Here is an 8,920-nt window from a genome sequence, read left to right on the forward strand (position 1 = left end):
GAGAACCTATCGACAACCGTAAGAATCACAGTCTTCCCGCAGACAAAGGCAGACCGGTAATGAAGTCTAAGGCGATGTGAGACCATGGTCGAGAAGGAATGGGGAGCGGTCTGAGACGACCGGCAGGAGGAGAGTTACCCGACTTAGTCTGCGCGCAGTCCGAACAAGCAGCCACGAAACGGCGCGTGTCACGCTCCTGAGTCGGCCACCAAAAGCGCTGGCGAATAGACGCAAGAGTGCCTCGAACACCGGGATGACCAGCTAACTTGGCAGAGTGAGCCCACTGAAGAACAGCCAGACGAGTGGAAACAGGAACGAAAAGGAGGTTACTAGGACAAGCGCTGCGGCGACGCAGTGTGCGTGAGTGCTTGCTTAACCTGTCTTTCAATTCCCAGACTGTTAACCCGACAACACGCCCATAAGGAAGAATCCCTCGGGATCAGTAGAAGCCACAGAAGAACTAAACAGACGGGATAAGGCATCAGGCTTGGTGTTCTTGCTACCCGGACGGTAAGAAATCACAAACTCGAAACGAGCGAAAAACAACGCCCAACGAGCTTGACGGGCATTAAGTCGTTTGGCAGAACGGATGTACTCAAGGTTCTTATGGTCTGTCCAAACGACAAAAGGAACGGTCGCCCCTCCAACCACTGTCGCCATTCGCCTAGGGCTAAGCGGATGGCGAGCAGTTCACGGTTACCCACATCATAGTTGCGCTCAGATGGCGACAGGCGATGAGAAAAATAAGCGCAAGGATGAACCTTATCGTCAGACTGGAAGCGCTGGGATAGAATGGCTCCCACGCCTACCTCTGAAGCGTCAACCTCGACAATGAATTGTCTAGTGACGTCAGGAGTAACGAGGATAGGAGCGGACGTAAAACGTTCTTTTAGAAGATCAAAAGCTCCCTGGGCGGAACCGGACCACTTAAAACACGTCTTGACAGAAGTAAGAGCTGTGAGAGGGGCAGCAACTTGACCGAAATTACGAATGAAACGCCGATAGAAATTAGCGAAACCTAAAAAGCGCTGCAACTCGACACGTGACCTTGGAACGGGCCAATCACTGACAGCTTGGACCTTAGCGGAATCCATCTGAATGCCTTCAGCGGAAATAACGGAACCGAGAAAAGTAACGGAGGAGACATGAAAAGAGCACTTCTCAGCCTTTACGTAGAGACAATTCTCTAAAAGGCGCTGTAGAACACGTCGAACGTGCTGAACATGAATCTCGAGTGACGGAGAAAAAATCAGGATATCGTCAAGATAGACAAAAACAAAGATGTTCAGCATGTCTCTCAGAACATCATTAACTAATGCCTGAAAAACAGCTGGCGCATTGGCGAGACCGAACGGCAGAACCCGGTACTCAAAATGCCCTAACGGAGTGTTAAACGCCGTTTTCCACTCGTCCCCCTCTCTGATGCGCACGAGATGGTAAGCGTTACGAAGGTCCAACTTAGTAAAGCACCTGGCTCCCTGCAGAATCTCGAAGGCTGATGACATAAGGGGAAGCGGATAACGATTCTTAACCGTTATGTCATTCAGCTCGATAATCCACGCAGGGGCGCAGAGTACCGTCCTTCTTCTTAACAAAAAGAACCCCGCCCCGGCCGGAGAAGAAGAAGGCACTATGGTACCGGCGTCAAGAGACACAGACAAATAATCCTCGAGAGCCTTACGTTCGGGAGCCGACAGAGAGTATAGTCTACCTCGAGGAGGAGTGGTCCCCGGAAGGAGATCAATACTACAATCATACGACCGGTGAGGAGGAAGGGAGTTGGCTCGGGACCGACTGAAGACCGTGCGCAGATCATGATATTCCTCCGGCACTCCTGTCAAATCGCCAGGTTCCTCCTGAGAAGTAGGGACAGAAGAAACGGGAGGGATGGCAGACATTAAACACTTCACATGACAAGAAACGTTCCAGGATAGGATAGAATTACTAGACCAATTAATAGAAGGATTATGACATACTAGCCAGGGATGACCCAAAACAACAGGAGTAAACGGTGAACGGAAAATCAAAAAAGAAATAGTCTCACTGTGGTTACCAGATACTGTGAGAGTTAAAGGTAGTGTCTCAAATTTGATACTGGGAAGATGACTACCATCTAAGGCAAACATGGGCGTAGGCTTGTCTAACGGTCTGAAAGGAATGTTATGTTTCCGAACCCATGCTTCGTCCATGAAACAACCCTCAGCCCCAGAGTCAATCAAGGCACTGCATGTAGCACCCGAACCGGTCCAGCGTAGATGGACCGACATAGTAGTACAAGATCTAGATGAAGAGACCAGAGTAGTAGCGCCACCAGTAGCCCTCCGCTTACTGATGGGCTCTGGCCTCTTACTGGACATGAATTAACAAAATGTCCAGCAACTCCGCAATAGAGGCACAGGCGGTTGGTGATCCTCCGTTCCCTCTCCTTAGTCGAGATGCGAATCCCTCCCAGCTGCATGGGCTCAGTCTCAAAGCCAGAGGAGGGAGATGGTTGCGATGCGGAGCAGGGAAACACCGTTGATGCGAGCTCTCTTCCACGAGCCCGGTGACGAAGATCTACCCGTCGTTCTATGCGGATGGCGAGAGCAATCAAAGAGTCCACATCTGAGGGAACCTCCCGGGAGAGAATCTCATCCTTAACCACTGCGTGGAGTCCCTCCAGAAAACGAGCGAGCAGCGCCGGCTCGTTCCACTCACTAGAGGCAGCAAGAGTGCGAAACTCAATAGAATAATCCGTTATGGACCGTTCACCTTGGCATAAGGAAGCCAGGGCCCTAGAAGCCTCCCTACCAAAAACTGAACGGTCAAAAACCCGAATCATCTCCTCTTTAAAGTTCTGGAACTTGTTAGAGCAATCAGCCCTTGCCTCCCAGATAGCTGTGCCCCATTCTCGAGCCCGGCCAGTAAGGAGTGAAATGACGTAAGCAACCCGAGCTCTCTCTCTAGAGTATGTGTTGGGTTGGAGAGAGAACACAATCTCACACTGCGTGAGAAAGGAGCGGCACTCAGTGGGCTGCCCGGAGTAGCAAGGTGGGTTATTAACCCTAGGTTCTGGAGGCTCGGCAGGCCAGGAAGTAACAGGTGGCACGAGACGTAGACTCTGGAACTGTCCAGAGAGGTCGGAAACCTGAGCGGCCAGGTTCTCCACGGCATGGCGAGCAGCAGACAATTCCTGCTCGTGTCTGCCGAGCATGGCTCCTTGGATCTCGACGGCAGTGTAACGAGCGTCTGAAGTCGCTGGGTCCATTCCTTGGTCGGTTCCTTCTGTCATGCAGGTGAAAGAGGACCCAAAAGCGACTTAACAGAAACAGAGTTTATTCAAGTCCAAACAGGGAATAACAGACATCCTCTAGTCTGTAGAGGGGAATAACAGGAGAAGCGGCCACAGACTGCAGGTCGCTTCGGGTAGGCGCAGGCCGTAGTTGACAGAGACACCTGCTCACACGCAGCATCTGATGAAGGCAAAAAACACGACAGGACAGGGCGAAACACAATCACAGCACGGTGAATACTAAACAAGGAACCGACGGGACAGGAACGGAACACAAAGGAATAAATAGGGACTCTAATCAGGGGAAAGGATCGGGAACAGGTGTGGGAAGACTAAATGATGATTAGGGGAATAGGAACAGCTGGGAGCAGGAACGGAACGATAGAGAGAAGAGAGAGCGAGAGAGTGAGAGAGGGAGGGGGAGAGAGAGGGATAGAAAGAGGGAAAGAACCTAATAAGACCAGCAGAGGGAAACGAATAGAATGGGGAGCACAGGGACGAGACATGATAATAAATGACAAACATGACAGTAACACAATGTAATATAATGTAGCACAATGTAAAACAATGCAGGCCAACAAATGTCAGACTGTCATTATCCTGTTAATGTATAGACAGTTTATCCTCTAAACCCGTGGTTCTTGATGATCCTTTAGATGACTAGTTAAGAGTTTATCACCTCCTCTGTCGACTCATCACAGTACTGGTTGTTCTGGTTGTTCCACCAAGATACTCCGTTGAAGCTGGCTGTGTAATGGTGTTGAAACTATAATAATAATCATGTCTTATCTTGCCTATCTAAAGTGAATTTGGGGGTCTTGAAAAGTGCTTCAACAATAATGTACCGGTATTTATTATTTTTATTATAACTATTTTAATTATTATTATTATAAATATTATTATAAAGCCTGTAAAGTACATTTCTCTCATTTCTCACTCAAGGCACTTTGTTTGTCCTTCACCATCTCTGACTGCATCTCTTAACTGATGGGCTCTGACTCCTAAACTTGAAATATTGAATACTATGGTCAGGTTTCTACACCAGATGTTAATCTGTAGGAGGAATGTTTGTGGTGGAGGCAGTTAAGCTTGGAATGTTTTGAGTAAAGGAGAGGCAATCACATGGTTGCAGGAACTGATAAGGATGGAGAGATGTGGGTTAGTGAGGAATGGAGGTCAGGTCACATTGGGAGAAGGAACAGTTTATATAGTTAACAGTTAACAGTCTATATATATACTCCCACTGGTGGAAACATGTCATGTTTAGAGGGAAGGAGGATGCTCCATCCACATTGGGGTCTATATATATATATATATACTACCACTGGTGGAAACATGTCATGTTTAGAGGGAAGGAGGATGCTCCATCCACATTGGGGTCTATATATATATATATATACTACCACTGGTGGAAACATGTCATGTTTAGAGGGAAGGAGGATGCTCCATCCACATTGGGGTCTATATATATATATACTACCACTGGTGGAAACATGTCGTTGCCTTATGCTGCTGTATGACCCAGTGGGTGAATTAACTTGGTTTCAGCTTTACTAAACGTCCGTGAGTTTTCTACTCTGTTTATTTGTAATCTAACAAAACCAAATCTCCTATTGGCCCATTTGACAGGCTGAAGGGTTCCAGAGTCGGTAAGGGCTCCAGAGTGGGCTCCAACATGACTCTGTACCACAGCGACGACTTCACAAAGGCTTACCCAGCTGGCGGAGTCACCTTGCCGGTGGGTTCCGTGCTGCACGTGGGCGTGTCCGTAGAGGAGTCCGAGACGGAGCGTTTCGTGGTCGTTCTGGAGGACTGCTATGCCACGCAATCCCCCGACCCTAAAGACATCATGCGATACTACATCATTCAGAACAAGTATGTGTGCAGGTGTCTTGGTTTATACTCAAGGAACATATGGAGGAGGTTTTCCCAGACACAGATTAAGTCTGGTCCTGGACTAACACTTTACATGGAGCTTCTCCATATGCTTTTTACTCCAGGATCAGGCTTATTCTGTGTCTGGGAACCGAACCCTAATGTTTGTGTATTTTCTGTTGCGTTATCTAACCTAAACCCATGACCCTCCCTGTTTCCCAGATGTCCGACTGAACTCCGTCAGGTGAGGGTGGAGGAGAGCGGCTCGTCTCTCAGGGCTCGCTTCTCTGCTCTGCTGTTCCTGTACCAGGGGACTACCGGGACGTCTTCCTGCACTGCAGACTCAGCCTGTGTGACCAGAGGAGCTCCTCCTGCACTCCAGTGAGTCCTGCATCTTTCCCGCTGACTCATCCACTCTGTCTGGTCTCTCTCTGGTCTCACTCAGTCTGTGGTCTCTCTCTGGTCTCACTCAGTCTGTGGTCTCTCTCTGGTCTCACTCAGTTTGTGGTCTCTCTCTAGTCTCACTCAGTTTGTGGTCTCTCTCTGGTCTCACTCAGTTTGTGGTCTCTCTCTGGTCTCACTCAGTTTGTGGTCTCTCTCTGGTCTCTCTCAGTCTGTGGTCTCTCTCTGGTCTCTCTCAGTCTGTGGTCTCTCTCTGGTCTCACTCAGTCTGTGGTCTCTCTCTGGTCTCACTCAGTCTGTGGTCTCTCTCTGGTCTCACTCAGTCTGTGGTCTCGCTCTGGTCTCACTCAGTCTGTGGTCTCTCTCTGGTCTCACTCAGTCTGTGGTCTCTCTCTGGTCTCTCTCAGTCTGTGGTCTCTCTCTGGTCTCACTCAGTCTGTGGTCTCTCTCTGGTCTCACTCAGTCTGTGGTCTCTCTCTGGTCTCACTCAGTCTGTGGTCTCTCTCTAGTCTCACTCAGTTTGTGTGTGGTGGTTTCTGATTCTCCTGAGTCTCTCTGTCTCAGTGTCTGGTCTCTCTGACTCTCTCAGGTCTCAGTGTCTGGTCTCTCTGACTCCTTCTCGTTTCTCTCTGTCTCAGTGTCTGGTCTCTCTGACTCCTTCTCGTCTCTCTGTCTCAGTGTCTGGTCTCTCTGACTCAGTATCTGGTCTCAGTGTCTGGTCTCTCTGTCTCAGTGTCTGGTCTCTCTGTCTCAGTGTCTGGTCTCTCTGTCTCAGTGTCTGGTCTCTCTGACTCTCTCAGGTCTCAGTGTCTGTTCTCTCTGACTCCGTCCCGTCTCTCTGTCTCAGTGTCTGGTCTCTCTGTCTCAGTGTCTGGTCTCTCTGTCTGTGTCTGGTATCTCTGACTCCTTCTCGTCTCTCTGTCTCAGTATCTGGTCTCAGTGTCTGGTCTCTCTGTCTCAGTGTCTGGTCTCTCTGTCTCAGTGTCTGGTCTCTCTGTCTCAGTGTCTGGTCTCTCTGACTCCTTCTCGTCTCTCTGTCTCAGTGTCTGGTCTCTCTGACTCCTTCTCGTCTCTCTGTCTCAGTGTCTGGCCTCTCTGACTCCTTCTCGTCTCTCTGTCTCAGTGTCTGGTCTCTCTGTCTCAGTGTCTGGTCTCTCTGACTCCTTCCCGTCTCTCTGTCTCAGTGTCTGGTCTCTCTGTCTCAGTGTCTGATCTCTCTGACTCCTTCTCGTCTCTCTGTCTCAGTGTCTGGCCTCTGACTCCTTCTCGTCTCTCTGTCTCAGTGTCTGGTCTCAGTGTCTGGTCTCTCTGACTCCTTCTCGTCTCTCTGTCTCAGTGTCTGGCCTCTCTGTCTCAGTGTCTGGTCTCTCTGACTCCTTCTCGTCTCTCTGTCTCAGTGTCTGGTCTCTCTGACTCCTTCTCGTCTCTCTGTCTCAGTGTCTGATCTCTCTGACTCCTTCTCGTCTCTCTGTCTCAGTGTCTGGTCTCTCTGACTCCTTCTCGTCTCTGTCTCAGTATCTGGTCTCTCTGACTCTCTCTGGTCTCTCTGTCTCAGTGTCTGGTCTCTCTGTCTCAGTATCTGGTCTCTCTGTCTCAGTGTCTGGCCTCTCTGTCTCAGTGTCTGGCCTCTCTGTCTCAGTGTCTGGTCTCTCTGACTCCTTCTCGCCTCTCTGTCTCAGTGTCTGGTCTCTCTGACTCCTTCTCGTCTCTCTGTCTCAGTATCTGGTCTCTCTGACTCCTTCTCGTCTCTCTGTCTCAGTGTCTGGTCTCTCTGACTCCTTCTCGTCTCTCTGTCTCAGTGTCTGGCCTCTCTGTCTCAGTGTCTGGTCTCTCTGTCTCAGTGTCTGGTCTCTCTGACTCCTTCTCGTCTCTCTGTCTCAGTATCTGGACTCTCTGTCTCAGTGTCTGGTCTCTCTGACTCCTTCTCGTCTCTCTGTCTCAGTATCTGGTCTCTCTGTCTCAGTGTCTGGTCTCTCTGACTCCTTCTCGTCTCTCTGTCTCAGTTTCTGGTCTCTCTGACTCCTTCTCGTCTCTCTGTCTCAGTATCTGGTCTCTCTGTCTCAGTATCTGGTCTCTCTGTCTCAGTGTCTGGTCTCTCTGTCTCAGTGTCTGGTCTCTCTGACTCCTTCTCGTCTCTCTGTCTCAGTATCTGGTCTCTCTGACTCCTTCTCGTCTCTCTGTCTCAATGTCTGGTCTCTCTGACTCCTTCTCGTCTCTTTCCTCAGATGTGCACCAAAAGGAAATACCGCTCTGTCACCCCCTCTGTCCCCCTCGAACCCCTCACCATCGGACCAATCACCTGTGAGTACGACCTCTTATCAATCAAAACCAATAATAGATGTCAATTAAACAAATGATGTTGATGTCAGTGATGGACACTCAGGTAACTAAGTAACTAAATAACAGTGTATTTGTTTTTGACTTTCAGGGTCCCAAAATGAAGATTGAACTTGTCAGGCTTCCTGTATCCTAAACAATGAATCCAGTTATCTAAATGATTAATGTAAAGTTCATAAACCTATCTCACCTATACCTCATTTATGTCCTAAACCAGGCCATTTAATATTTAATATCTTACATACATCCAGTTATAAATAATGATCTTTTAAGGATATTTTTATATTTTTCTTACAACTAGGATAATTGGGAAAACATTTCTATTTGAACCAACACAAATTCATTGTTGAACCTTTAACTAAGGCTTGAGGCCAGAAAGTGTATGTGCTGGTCACTAATGTTTGTAACGTGAAAATACATGGACATCTAGTTGGGATTATATCAACACAAACATCTCCCTTTCCTAGTTCACACTGCAGCAAGAACTTCTATTTGAAAGAATATATTATTTCATCCTATTGCTCTAAAATGCTTTGTATGTGCAGTAATTTAATAGTGTTAATAAAATATAAATGATAAATATATGTATAAATGTATTAATGTGTGAATAATGTACTGGGCATGTAGTGTACTATTTCTATAGTTTAGTTCTTTCTCTGTGGGATCAGTCAAGACAATGATGAACCAGTAGGTGTCAGTATTACCCCAGAAACACTGGTAGAAGTCTGCATTATCGCAACACAACAGCAGACTTACAAATACTGTTTTATTAATTAAATAATTAACAGGCAAGTCCACCAATTTTCGACCTCATTTTCATTATCTCCAGAACAATACCATTGTCTACATATGTCAAAACTGCAAATCTCAACGTTTTGTAGAAAATAATATTTTATTTTTTATTTTTTTTATTTCACCTTTATTTAACCAGGTAGGCTAGTTGAGAACAGGTTCTCATTTGCAACTGCGACTGGCCAAGATAAAGCATAGCAGTGTGAACAGACAACACAGAGTTACACATGGAGTAAACAATTA

The 8,920-nt window shown here is 47.7% G+C and overlaps 1 long non-coding RNA gene across 1 annotated transcript; it reads left to right on the forward strand.

Moving 5' to 3' along the window:
• The first annotated feature begins 5,455 nt into the window (after positions 1 to 5,455).
• LOC124028943 lies at positions 5,456 to 8,399 on the forward strand. The gene is made up of 3 exons (XR_006837686.1): positions 5,456 to 5,527; positions 7,774 to 7,849; positions 7,977 to 8,399. It is a non-coding gene; the product is annotated as an uncharacterized LOC124028943 (long non-coding RNA).
• The last annotated feature ends 521 nt before the right edge of the window (positions 8,400 to 8,920 follow it).

This window comes from Oncorhynchus gorbuscha, unplaced genomic scaffold (assembly GCF_021184085.1).
Source record: "Oncorhynchus gorbuscha isolate QuinsamMale2020 ecotype Even-year unplaced genomic scaffold, OgorEven_v1.0 Un_scaffold_5082, whole genome shotgun sequence".
In the NCBI taxonomy this organism is placed as follows: domain Eukaryota; kingdom Metazoa; phylum Chordata; class Actinopteri; order Salmoniformes; family Salmonidae; genus Oncorhynchus; species Oncorhynchus gorbuscha.